Here is a 15,193-nt window from a genome sequence, read left to right on the forward strand (position 1 = left end):
TTTCACAGGTTTATCAGGAAGTCTTTGCGATGCCAGATTTTTTCCCAGGATGTGTTCTAGCAAGGCAAGGAGCTGCACCTCTCCCCATCAGGTATTCAGGCTTGAGGGGATTAGAGCCAGGAAGCACTTCTCCCAGAGAACATGGGGACTCAGGCTTTGTCAAAGTGGGGGTGGGGGATGACGGGTGGCAAGAGTCCATTGCTCTTTGTTGCAGCCCCCCTGAGTTCTTCCATGAAGGCCTCCCAAGTGATCAAGTCTGGCTTAGGTTGCCCCCGGCTGTGAGGGGTCTTACAGGGGATGGGGAGAGGAAGCTTTGTCATTGAGGGGATGGGGAGAGGAAGCTTTGGGGACAGGGAGAGGAAACTGAGGCAGCGTTTACTACCAGAGAAAAGCTTTGTCTCCTGCGGCTCTCATTTGAGAGGTAGTCGCTCACTCATCCTTAAGCCACAAAGGGTAGAGAGTTACAGTTCCTGAAACCAGGCAGAGCGGTCCACAACAAGATGTCTGTTATTTCTTCACAAATAGTTCTGGTTGGAACTCCTAGTGCTATCTGTTGAATAAAAGTGGTGAGAATGAGCATCCTTGCCTTATCACTAATTTTAGAGCAAAAGCTTTCGGCTTTTTGCCAAAGAGCATTATGTTAGCGGTCTATTTGTCATATGTATTTATTATTATTATTATTGCATACATTCCTTGTACACCTGACTTATTGAGAAATTTTACCATGACAAAATGCTAATGTTTATCAAATACATTTTCTACATATTTTGAGATTATCACATTTATTGATTCACATATGTTGAAACATCATGACTTCCCAAGTGATAAATTTTATTGATCATGGTGTATAATTCTCTTACTATAATGTTGGATTATTTTTGCAAGTATATTGTTGAGGGTTTTTCTGTCTCCATTCATCAGGGACATTGTCTTAGTGTTTTTTAGTACTTTTCCCTGATTTTGGTATAAGAGTAATGTTGGGTTCATAAACTGGGTTGAGAAGTGTTCACTCCTCTCCTGTTGTTTTGGAAGAGTTTGAAAATAATTGCTATTAATTCTTTAAATGTTTATAGATTCACCAGTGAAGCCATTATTTGTCTATTTAAATTTTCTTTTTTCCCCATGATTTAGTCTTCATAAATTGTCTGTTTCTGTCTATTTCTTCTAGAATATCCAATTTCTTGACATTTGAGTGTCCATAATACTCTCTTGTGACCCTTTGTAAATCTATAGTATTAGTTGTAATGTCTCCTCTCTCATTTCTGACCTTATTTATTTCAGTCATCTTTTTTCTTAGTATAGCTAAAAGTTTGTCAATGTTGTTTTTCTTTAAAACAACTATTTTATTTATTTTTTCCTATTGCTTTTCAGACTTTTTTCCATTTTAATTTTTTTTTCTTCTAACTTTGGACTTAGTTTGGTCTTCTGTTTCTAGTCATTTTGAGATATAAAGTTAGATTGCTAATTTGAGGGTTTTTTCTTTAATGTAGGCATTCATTATTATAAACTCCCCTCTTACTTCCATAAACTACTAAGTTATAACTTAGTATACTAAGATGTATGCTATATTATAACCAGGGTCCCAGTAATATAAAAGAGTTAATATAGACTCTCAAAATAATCTCTATCTTATATATTAAAGGAGTGAGATACAATAGTCTTTCAATATATCTTCCTATCTACAGCACATTACACATGGTAAGTGATCAATACATTTAATAACATTTTTAAAAAATTAAAACCAATTAAGAAAATTAATATTTTAAAGTGATAAATGAAAACTATCTTGATTGAAATGCCATAGTTCAAATTAATTTTAATTAAAAATAGCTTAAGTGTACATTTCTTAAACTAGTTAACAAGAATTATTCATTTTCATATTAGGAGATATACTTTTAAATGCATTTTCTCAATATTGCAATTGAATTAATATCACAATTTCTAGCCTGATTAAAATAATGTTTATTTGTTTAATAAGTACTAATTAATATAATGCCCAAACTCACAAAATATTTGTCCCATTCTACACTTAAGGGAATGGAAGCATAGACTATTTAAATGTCTAGAACAGAAAGTCACAGGTAGAGATAGAGGACAAAAACTGATAGCAGTGTTAGGATACAAATTCAGATTGTCCAAATCCTCTACATTACATTGTTGCCTTAAAATGGCATTTTGGTTACACTTCATATGTGTATTTTTGTTGATTTATATGCTAAATAGCATAGCATTATCCCTAGAAGCATTTATACAATGGGTATTATTTCTCTTTCTTTTAAAACTATTTTATTTATTTTTATAGACAGAGGGAAAGGGAAGGAGAAAGAGAGGGAAAGAAACATCAATGTGTGGTTGCCTTTTGAACATTTCCTACTGGGAGCCTGGCCTGCAACACAAGCATGTGCCATGACTGTGAATCAAATTAGCAACTTTTTGGTTCACAGGCCTGCACTGAATCCACTGAGCTACACCAGCCAAAGCTCTATTTCTTTTTATCTAACAATTTTCTACATGCTTCATGGCCTTTCAACTTATTAGTAATTATTTAATTTTATGATTTTGTGTTCCAGTTTGGCTTTCTCTCAATGATTTTTTAAAAAATATTTGAATAATATTGTTCATATTAAAAAACAATCACCTTAATTTCTTTTCTCTAGGAAACCTAACTTGATCAATACAGGCAAGAATGGTTTTCATTCTCAAAATCTAGTTAGTCAAAACCATGCTTCTCAACAACTATAATGGGATGCAGTCCTCACAAGAAAAGTCTTCTCCAAAGCTAAATTAAAGGAAGCTGAGAAGCATAGGTGTTTTTGTTTGTTCTTCTGTAGTATCTACCATACTTTGCAATTAATTTCTGGAAAGCTTGTGCAATATATTTAAGATAAATATTTTTCTACTTTAATTGAGATCCAATATTGTACATTCTAGGTCAAGGCTCTTATGCTGTGACTTACATTTTTAAATTTTGAATTTAATGTAACCAAATTTCAATATTAAAATATTCAAGTAAACAAACCCAGTTATAATGGTACTTAAATGCTATCACATTTCTGATAGCCTACAAATAACTATAAATACTATAGAGCCATGCATATTTAAACTAGAAGATGAAAAGTTGACATATATGTATGTTTTAAAATGCACAAGGATGAGTTTTTTTTAATATTTTAATTATTTATTTTGAGATAGAGGGGAAGGGAAGGAGAGAGAGTGGGAGAGAAACATCACTGTGGGGTTGCCTCTCAAGTGTCCCCTACTGGGGACCTGGCCTGCAACCCAGGCATGTGCCCTGACTGGGAATCGAACCAGCGACCCTTTGCTTCACAGGCCCATGCTCAATCCACTGAGCTACACCAGTCAGTGCACAAGGATGAGTTTTAAAACAGCACATTTTAAATGTTTTTCTATTCACTATAACTCTAGAAACATATATTAAATATATTCAATGAATAATAGGCTCATTGGACTAAGAAGCTCTCAAAAAGGACAGTATAAAAGAAACAGTTTACATTTCACAAAGTAGGCAATACTGTCTATTCTAAAATAGGACAAATTTTTTAATATTTCTGGTAAAAGCTACTTTAAATAAATCAGAGTAGCTCAGGTCTTAAAATTATGATAATAAACCATATAATCTCATTCAGCTTGCAAATAAATGTGATCTAAGGGATGAAGATAATAAGTATTAGTTTGGTGCTAGATAGCTTAAATACTGGTGGACTTGATTGAGAATATTTATTTTTTATTTTTGTAAATCTTGATTTTTTTTGTTGACTTTACCTGTGATTTTTTTCTGATTAATAACACAGTTAGTCATAAAGTTCCCAGGTATATTTTAAGTAGCCATAATTTTTCTAAATTACTTCACTCGTTACTTCAATAATAATTCATTTGATCATAATATATATACATTTTATTTATTTATTTATTTATTTATTTAATTAATTAATTCTTGTTCAAGTACAGTTTTCTGTCTTATATTCCCAGCCCTGCCCCCCAGTGCTCCCCACCTCCCTCCCTTTTCCATCCCCCACCTTAGTTATTGTCCATGTGTCCTTTATACTTGTTCATGTGAGTCCATCCCCTTTTCCCCTATGATTCTCTCCCCTCTCCCCTGTCCCCTCTCCCCTCTGGACCCTGTCAGCCTGTTCCATATTTGAGTGTCATTGGTCATATTTTGCTTGCCTGTTTGTTTTGTTGTTTAGATTCCTGTTAAAGGTGATATCATAATGGTATTTGTCTTTCACCACCTGGCTTATTTCGCTCAGCATAATGTGGCTAGACATTTTCTGGACAGACTTGATAAACTGAAACTAGAACAACTTACCTTCATTTGCACTTCCATTTCTCCTCTTAACAAATGCAGTGAATCACAGAAGTTGACATGGTGTTCTGATATGATCTTCTGTTAGTCTCATAGAAGTAAAGAATGGAAGCCAAGAAGTGCTGATGTGATAGGTTTGCATGATGCAGTGGGGCAGGATGATGCAATGAGATGGCAAGATTCTACATTGTTAATTTTTCTGGCCTCTGCCTATCTCCAATACCCTTCTGCATTCCTGAAGATCTCCCACTACTTCCCTTCCCAGCCCTTAACATAGCTCATTAGGTTGTAATCTTATTCCTGATATGTCTGCTCTTTCATATAAACCGGCTCCCATCATTAGAACCCTGGAATAGAAATAGTCATGGGTTGTTCACCCCATCTCTCTTCCACTAGCTTGCCTTGCAATCCATTCACTTTTCTTCTTATAAGACAAACAATCCTTCATTGCCTTAAGTATATTACTTTCAGGCTCAAAAGTTACAATTTTGTCATTGGCACCTAATTTAAAATATATCCTCATTGTTTCTTAGCCTTTTGGCTAAGATGAAGCATAGTATCTGTTCTCATCAGTTTGAAATATATCCTCAGACTGACTTTCAAGAAGCTGTGTGATCACTAATGTAGATGTCATTCTCACTGTTTCCCTGTAAGTCCTTTAAGTTCTCATCAAACTGCTCTGCTCACCATTCTCTGAACTTGGCCACTATGTATAACTCTGCTTTGACCAGGTCTTGCCCATGGGAGGTGATGTCATCACTGTTTCAACACCATTCAAGGAAAACCTATATGCTCTTAGGGCCTGCACTTTGTCAAATTTATAAAGTCTATTTCGATCAGGATCCGTGATTCATCATATTTTTGAATCGAGAAGTTTGTTAATGTGATATAGGCTATCTCACTTCACCTTAGGGATAAAATAACTAATGTTCAGACCATTAAAATTCTAACATTTTTATCTCTCCTAAATCCTATAGAATTTTTAGAAAACCCACTAAGTATACCAAAGATACATGTGTATATTGTTTAGTTTTTGTTATGGCCTGAATTAAGTTGCATCAAAATTCATATGTTGAAGTCGTACACCTCAGTGACTATATTTGGGGATAGAGTCTCTAAAGTATAATCAAAGTTAACTGAAGTCATAAGGGTGGGGTCCTAGTCCAATAGGATGGCTGTTCTTATAAGAAAAGGAAGACACACAGGAGTGTGCACACACAGAGAAAAACATATATGAGGGCATAGAAAGAAGTTGGCTGCCTGCAAGCCAAGGAGAGAGGCCCTAGGAGAAACTAACCTTTCTAATATCTTGATTTTAGACTCCTATCCTGAAGAACTGTAAGAAAAGAAATTTCTATTTTTCAATACTTTTAGTTTCTGTGGTATATTGTTATTATTACCCTAAGAGACTAATGCCCTATAAAATTAAAACTTTTTCCTAAAACTGTTCTTCTAAGAAAACTAAAAGTGGATTTGCCTTTTGACCCAGCAATTCCACTGTTAGGAGTATAACCTAAGAACCCTGAAACACCAGTCTCAAAGAACATATGCACCCCAATGTTCATAGCAGCACAATTTACAATAGCCAAGAGTTGGAAGCAACCTAAGTGCCCGTCAGTAAATGAATGGATCAAAAAACTATGATACATTTACACAATAGAATTCTATGCAGCAGAAAGAAAGAAGGAGCTCCTACCCTTTGCAACAGCATGGATGGAACTGGAAAGCATTATGCTAAGTGAAATAAGCCAGGCGGTGAAAGACAAATACCATATGATCTCACATTTAACAGGAAGCTAAACAATAAAACAAACAAGCAAACAAAAAATAACCAAAGACACTGAAATAGAGAACAGGCTGACAGGGACCAGAGGGGAGAGGGGAGGAAATTTCAGGGGAAAAGGGGAAGGATTCACAGGAACAAGTATAAAGGACACGTAGACAAAAACTAAGGGGGTTGGAAATGGGAGGGAGGTGGGGATCACTTGGAAGATGGGCTGGGATGGGAGTAAAAGACAGAAAACTGTACTTGAACAATAGTTAAATTTAAAAAATCAAATAAAAATAATGTCTTTGAATCTCTTGGTCTTATAGGAATTTGTTTAATAAATATTTATAGAATGACAAAATTTCATCATTGATGACTACCTTTACACACAGAAACAAATTGTTTTAGGTCACCTACTAAATCATGATTTTTCTTATTATTTCCCTCACAGTCTGCTTACATCATAATCACTTTACTTGGGAATAAATTATTCTCTAAACTGGAAATACATGCCTTTTAAAATGTGAATATCAATTTATCTATGTGAATTTCATCTTTCTTTATGTTCTTTCTTCATCTTTCTTCTTATAACAGAAGTTGTAGGTGCCCCAGAGAGTGCTGTGTTTGTCCAGATAATGAATTAATATCCTTTGCTTATAAACATAACATAAATCTTTTTAAAACATGTGCCCTCGTGAAGTTATTTTAAGCATCTCATTTAAATGACAATAAATAAAATTAATACAGTTTTATATAGGGCAGATAGACATAATTGGTCACAGATTAAAATATATTTATATTATTTTCAGTTGGGTTATCTTTGAAGCAAAAATGGTTGAGTGGAGCAATTAAAAAAACCTGTGACTACTTAAAATAAATATAGGAATTATATGACATTGTTTTATTCATCAGAAAAAAATCTCATGTAAAATTTAACCAAAAAGGTCAAGATTTTAAAGGACGTATGTTTTCAGACAAGTCCACCATTGTTTAAGCAATCTAACATAATTATATTTCTTACTACCTTCATTTCATAGATATTTATTTTCAAGTGAATGAGATTACAGGGCTTGTAATCGAGGTTTTAGGACCTGAAGTACAATGAACAATATCATGTGTAACATATTTCTGTAGAGTCCAAAGGTTTACTCCATACATTTACTTCATCCTTTGTGACTATTCTGCAGTAACCTCGTTGATGTGGAATATTTGAGGGTACACATTCAATTTAATAATTTTCGTAAGGTTAACAGATTTATGAAGTGATTGGCTGGACTAGTTTTCAAATGGTAACAAAACAAAACAAAAAAAAGCTCATGCACCCTCATTGTTTCAACAATTCAATTTAATCTCTGATCAAAAAATTTAGGTTATATTTTAAAAAATATAGTAGTGTCTTTTCTACATGTGCTCTACCTTTTCTCAATGTTAGAAAATATCCTCATGTTGATTTACTGTACATTGACTTTAACAGGCATTCTCTACAGAGCAATATGAATATTATTGGAAAAAGTACAACACAATTTTTTCTACTTATGCAATCCTACAGAAAACAGGACATTTTATACTGACATGTGCCCCATCAATAATAGTGTTTTAATATTATATTTGTAGCTATTGATCTCAACAGCATAATGAAAAATTGATTGCACAAAGTGTACCATTTCTTAAGTATAAATTTCAGTGTCAAATTGGTTTCATCTATGCTTACCAATTATACATGAACTTGTACATTGGTATATGCTTGTTTTCACAAAATTCTACCACAATAAATTAAATAAGACAAGAATCTTCTGAGTCAATAGAACCCAGGTTTATTTTGGTAAAATATAATTTCAAAATTAAATAGACTAGTTTCATACTAGTTTCATTATTTTCATTATAAAGAGAATTAACATCTTGATATATAGTATCACCTTCCTATGCAATTTAACAGTTTGAAATGAGGTGTATCTTCTGAGGATATGAGCACATACATTCACACAAGCATGCACACATACAAAAAATATACATGCAGAAATCCATGCACTCATTTGCTACTCCACAGGACACTATAAATGACATGCTTGTTGTTTGTTATCTCTTGAGACATTACTATTTTAGAGGGTGTATTCCACTAGGAAAATCAACAGGTATAAGGTCTGACAAAACCTAAGAAGGGTATCATCTCTGCTCATCATTGATAATCTTTAAATCCAATATCGGAGACAGAATGAATTAGGTCAAAATTTACAAGTCTAAACAAAATTCACACACTGTACACCCATAGTAAATAATTTCCCTATAGTCTTCCAAGAAATAGAGTCTAGAAAATGAGAAAACTCATTTCATATATTAATTTATCATTTTTATGTTATTTTAAACTGAAACCATTTCTTAAAAAGTTTTCAGTTTTTATCTGAGATATGTAAATTTAAAAACATAAATATATTATTTAATAAAATGCATTCATACAAGAAAAGACAAAGCATGTATTCCCTGATGAACAAATTTCCAGCATGTATGTGCAGTGATATGGACTCATGCCACACAAAGATTGTGATCAGCCTTATTCACAGTCACTGATAACTCAGTTGGGAAATGATTTTTCCCTTTCAACCTTTTCCTTAAGTTTACAACCTCCTTGAATCAATGACACCTATTTTTCAGTGGAGTTTGTAAGGTTATGGTATTATTTTTTTAAAAAAAGATATTTTGAGATCTAATTCATATGCAATAAGATACATCTACTTATATTGTACAAGTCTATAGTTTTTGTTACACTCAGAGGATTGTAAAACCATCACTAAAACTTAATTTTAGAACATTTTCATTATCCTTAAAAATAATCCCACCTATATTCTCAGTTATTAGTTTTTTGTCCTTCTGGCAACCCCTAAACTATTCTCTGTCTGTTCCGGATATTCATATATATGGAATCATATAATATGTAGTCTTCTGTGTTGGCTTCTTTCATTAGCATAGTGTTTTCAAGGTTCATCTATATTGTAGCATACAAATACCTTACTTCTTTCTATGGAAGAGTATCATTTCATTATATGAATATACTACATTTTTAAAATTCATTTACCAGTTTTGTCTCATAGGAATAAGGTTGTGATGAGCATTAGTATCAGTTTTTGTGAGGACATTTGTTTTTATTTATCATGGGTATTTATCTAGGGTTGGAATTGTTGGGTCATATGGCAACTCTAATGTTCAACTTTTTGAGGAACTACAACTGTTTTCCAAGAGATTGCACCATTTTACATTCCCATCAGTAATATACAAAGTCCCCAACTTCTTCACAATTTTGAAAACAGATGTTATTGCCTTTATTTTTCATTATAGCCATGCTGGTTAGTGTGAAATTGTGTATTGTAACTTTGATTTGAATTTTCCTAATAAAATTAATGTTAATTATATTTTCATGTGCTTATTTGGACATTTGTATGTCTTCTTTGTAGACATGTTTATTAAAGTCCTTTTCTATTATTATATGGAGTTTATGACTTTTTATTGCAGACTTGTAAGAGTTCTTTATATATTCTGGATTCAAGTTCTTATCATATGTAGAATTTTTAAATATTTCCTCTCACTATTTTGTTTTTTACTTTAATTTCAACTAAGTTTATAAGTGCCTACAATTCAAAGCCTTACCATTGAAAATAGTAAACAAATACGTTCAACACATAGCAAATGGAGTTGACTTATCAGCTCCACGTGAAAGAGGTGACTACAATAGGATCTCAGAGAATGTGAAATAGAAGTGTAACAGACTGACACAGGCTGAATTACTGTTTTACTATCCCAATTTTCAATTTACTTAACAAAAGCTTCAGAAAACTGTCAAGCGTCAGAGTCAGTATAATGTCAACAGAAATCTGAGAAAGGGTAGAGAAAAATGTAAGTATTAAAACAAGGATCCCTGAAGGGAGGCTGAAGTGCTATAGCAACTGAGTAGGACAAAACTAGCAGATTTGACTAAGGGAAAGCGAAAATTGTAACACTGCTATGGACAGATGCGGCCCCAGAAGGTAACTTGAAGTCAAAATGGAACACCAAACACGGGCACAACTCATGACTGACCAGATAAAGTCAAGTGCATGCTTATAAAAAGATAATTATTTTAGAAGAGGATCTAAATAAAGTTACCTCAGCTGTGAAGGATTCAAAGCAACAATTATTTGCATTCTCTTAATTTTTCTTTTCCTGACAGTGATGGGCCAGTTGAGAGCAGCAACATTTTACTGCTTAATGGTTCATTGCTCTCTGAAAAAATGACTGTTACACTGTGGAAGACTGAAAACTAATCGAGAAGTCATAAATATGTGTAGGTTTGGAACTGTGACCCTGTCACTTATTCATTCATCCATCCAACTCATAAGTGCTTACTATGAGTGCATCTGCAACTTTGTAAAATGCTGGGGTTATAATATTAACCAAAACATAGATCAAGATCTCTAGAATTATATAGGTTAGTGAGGGAGATTACAAATTAAAACCTAATTTCAAGTAACAAAATTTTATTTCCCCAATGGCATAACATTGTTCTTTCTGGAGTCCAGAGATTCTAATCATCAGGAAGTCATGAGTCAGTTTGATTATGTCAAAGAAGTGCATTGAAGAACATAGAGAATAAAAGAAGATGGTCTCATACCTTGCAGGTATGTCAATTGGCTCTTTCAGGTCTTCTTGCAAATAAATACAACGTGTGCACTTATAGGTTTTTCAAAAAGTGTGTATACATATTACAGAAAGGGGTGGGGAGAAAAATATCTTGTCATTATTAATATGGCTCCTTCATTTACCATGACATGGAGGAAAGAGCTCAGACCCTAAGCCAGTTGCCTTGGTTTACATCTCAACTCTGTTACTCAATAGATGTATAACATTTAGGCAAGTAACTAAATTTCTGTGTAGCTCAACATCTTTGTTTATAAAAAGGGGATAAAACTAGCACCTAGGTTATAAAGCTGTTATGTGTATTGAAAGTGAAAAATGTGTAGAATTTGGAGGACAGGACCTAGATCATAGTAAACACTCAAATGATTTTGTCTCTGTTCAGCTTTAGGGCCTCATCTGAAACATTTTTCTAAGAACAGCTGACTTATCTTTTAGGATGAAATGTGTGTGAAGCAGGAGTTTGGGGGCCATGATGGGAGCAAAGGGATACTTTCTTTATGGACTTTTATAGCATAGCTGGCAAGGAAGGGTGCTCACCATTAGTAACTCCAGAAAAGGGGCATCTGTGTTGCTTAAAGCCATTGCCAAGTGACATTTGTGGAGGAACTAATTTTCTTCTTTCATTCCCCCAAAATGTTGTGACAGCCTATTCTATCTCATTACTGTGTTTTACTTCTTCATGAAACTTATGCTCATCTGGAATGATCTTGCTTGTTTCCCTCCTTTGTCTGCTTCTCATATGAGAATATAAACTCTGTGAGTGCAGCACTGTCCATGGTTATATACCCAGTGCCTCCTGTGGCATATTACAGGTGAACAGTAAATATTTTTGAATGAATTAGTGCCCAATGATATGCTAGAATGGATGTGCAGGGATGTTCACTATCAGTTTGCCTTCTGTTTGGGGAAGAAGATATGTGAGCATACACTCCCAGCTCAAGATTGGATTAGGAAAACCCAGCATGTTCCCATCCTCTCAGTGGAGACAAGCTGTCTCTGTTGCCCAAAACTTTATTACACTACTCATTGAACACAGTATTTCTGTTTTGTTTCCTTTTCTCCTCGATAGATTCATATAACATCTGGGCACATATAGAGGCAAGCAATGTTATACTACAAAAATGTATAACTTAGATGTTTAGATTCTATGTGTGTTAGTTTTAATACTCCTCTCCTTCTGTGTGAATGATACGCTTAGTGCTAATGGCATTTACTAGAAAATTAGCTTTACTATTTATTGACTATGTACATATTGTCATTCCAATATCCAAGTGTTTTCCTTAACTTTTCTTCAGAAAAATAAAAGAGCAAAATGTAAAAATCAGGAGTTTTCTAATAAGATTTATTTAAAAAAAGATTTTATTTATAGACAGAGGGGAAGGAAAAAAGAGAGGGGGAGAAACATCAATGTGTGGTTGCCCCTTATGATCCCCCTACTGGGGACTTGGCCCCACAACCCAGGCATGTGCCCTGAGAGGGAATCAAACCTGTGACCTTTTGGTTTGTAGGGAATCCACTGAGACACACCAGCCAAGTCATAAGATTTCTTTTACATCAAGATTTTCGGGTTAAAAATAGTTAAATGTTGTCTTTTATTTTTGTTTTTAATTTCTACATCATTAACAAAAAACACTAACATAAACATCCTCATGTGTTTGAAAGACCCTCCAAATTTGAGTTTTAATTTGGTTTTAGATACCTCCTATAAATGGAATCATGTAGTATTTGTTCTTCTGTGATTGACTTAATTTCTGTAATATTACAGTTCACCCACATGTGACAAGACTTCCCACAATTTTCAAGGCTGAATAATATTCTGTTATGTGCATATGCCACATTTTGATTATCCACTGAAGTTTTTATGGACATAGGTTGTTTCCATATCTTGGCTACTATGAATAGTGCTGCCGGGTTAGAAGCAGAGAAGAAAATGGTAGATGCCAGGGATCAGGCAGAGGGAGAAGTGGAGAGTTCTTATCAAATGGTTATAAAGTTTAAGTTTCGCTAAATAAATAATTTCCAGAGATCTGCTGTATAACATAGTAATTTGTTAAAAAATGAAAACAAAGGGTAGGTATTGTTTTAAACATTTCAAGCCTGGTTTTGTTATCCTGGGAGGTAGATGATATTATTATTCAGATTTTATGGATACAGAAACTAAGTTAAAAAATTAAATAAATTGTTCAAGATTGTGAAATTAGTAAGGTGGTATAGCTGGAATTTAAATGGCGTCATCTGATTATGAAATAAATGCTCTTTAGCACTATACAATATTTTTTCTTGTTCTTTTCATTAGCTCAGATTTTTTTCTAATCACTGAGCTCCATATTCTATTATGTTTTTTCTTTTATACGCATGGCTATTTGATATTAGCCAGAATGTTTTGGGACTTGAAAATTAGGCTTCTTGACATTTGCTTGGGTTGGAATAGCTGTCCAAACTGCCCTCCCTCTTATTGTTTCAATCCTCTAGGGCCTTTCCAGAAGTACTTCTTTTATCCAATCACCTCTTCCCTCTACATTTTCTCATGGGGTAATCTTAGAGGGAGATCTTTCTTTATCCAACCTAAACCCCAAACATCCACACCAGCCAGGCCAGGGATATTCCTCCCACTACTGTAATTGAGAATGTTGAGTTATGCTTTAAATGTTAATAGGATGTATTTTCCAAATTTGTAATAAAATTTCCAAATTTGTAATAAAAATGTATAACAATACTGAACTTTATATGTGAAATTTTAGTGGCACATTAAAGCAGCCAAGATTGCTTTATCCAGCAAAACTTTCATTTAGAATGGAAGGACAGATAAAGTGCTTCTCAGACAAGGTCAAGTTCAAGGAGTTCATCATCACCAAGCCCTTATTATATGAAATGCTAAAGGGACTTATATAAGAAAAAGAAGATGAAAAATATTAGCAGTGGAAGGACAGCAAACTCACAGTTATTAACAACCACACCTAAAACAAAAGCAAACCAAGAGGACAGCTAGATCAGGAGTGGAACCATAGAAATGAAGAACACATGGAGGGTTAGCAACAGGGGAGTGGGAGGAGGAGAAGAGGGGAGAATGTACAGAAAATAGCATACACAGTAGGTAGAAAATAGATAGGGTGGAGGGCAAGAATAGTGGGGGAAATATAGAATCTAAAGAACTTGAGACACGTGGTTATAAACTAAGGAGGGGAGAATGGTGGGGGAGGGAGTGTGCGGGTGGAGGGGAATGAAGGGGGGGAATAGAACAACTGTAATGGTATAATCAATAAAATATATTTAAAAAAGAAACTTTCTATATGTAAATACTAAATCATCAGCACAGCGAAGCTTTTCTAAACAAAGGGAAAAACAGGAACTTCTTACTAAGTATTACCTTCTGATTGAAGGAGCCTGTCTGACCTTCAAAAGGAGTAGGAACCTTTTCTTGGAGAAATTCCATGCTACTACAAAATTTGAGGACAATGTAACACTATTGGTAATGGCAACTTTGACATTTTGTCAGACTGGCATCACTGCAGACATGTCTAATAATGCAGATTCCTTATTGCTATAATTGTTAGCAGAGACTCTGCCTATCTTTACAAAGACTGAGAAGAGCATCATAGAATAATTCTTGAAGAATATGACATACCTTTAACTGCACATTGTTTTCTAAGGATATGAGTTCTGAGAGATGCTACTTAGAAAAAAAAGTAGAGGTTATTTCAAATTAAATATGTAAAACACCCACCTAAATGCCAATAAGCTCTATTAACTTCCATGAGCTTCCAACATGCTAATATGGTTTGTAAATCTCTAAGGAGTAAAGATAATGATAGAGAACACCCCTTTTTTTAGCTTATTTGACTGCTTATAATTAATTCTAAGGATCATTTAAGTTTTCAATATGACATTTTGGATTAACAATTTTTCCATTGGCTCAGGAATAAATTATCTATACCTAGATTATTTCATTTTGATGATTCAAAATAATATTTTTTCTACATTTTCATCTACCCTCTCTGAAGGCATTAACACAAATAGACCCAGGACATTTGTTATACAATTTCTTATGAGAAGTTGTTGTCTGCCTACTATCTCACCAGGACAACTTTTACAGTGACTCATGGGGAGACTATTAGATTACATCACTAGGAAAAGCAATGCACTTTGGCAATTTTACTTCCCCCAAAGCATGATAAAGTATTTACTAATTCTATCTTGTGGTGAATTCTAAGAAGTTTAGATACAATTTTTAACTATGTTGTTTATTTATTTATTCATTTATTTTTAGAGAAAGGGAGGAAAAGAGAGAGTAATTCATGTGTGATTGCATTTCACAAGCCTTCAACTGGAGACCAGGCCCACAACCCACACCTCTGCCCTGACTGGGAATTGAACTGGTGACTCTAGTTCGCAGGCCAGCACTCAATCCACTGAGCCACACCAGCCAGGGCCAG

General features: G+C 34.1%; 1 pseudogene; it reads left to right on the forward strand.

The window, feature by feature from the left end:
* Positions 1 to 4,848: 4,848 nt before the first annotated feature.
* Positions 4,849 to 4,986, forward strand: LOC118997181 (uncharacterized; annotated as a pseudogene).
* The last annotated feature ends 10,207 nt before the right edge of the window (positions 4,987 to 15,193 follow it).

The sequence above is a fragment of the Sturnira hondurensis genome, unplaced genomic scaffold (genome assembly GCF_014824575.4).
Source record: "Sturnira hondurensis isolate 20B ecotype Veracruz unplaced genomic scaffold, ASM1482457v3 Scaffold0012533, whole genome shotgun sequence".
Taxonomy (NCBI): Eukaryota; Metazoa; Chordata; class Mammalia; order Chiroptera; family Phyllostomidae; genus Sturnira; species Sturnira hondurensis.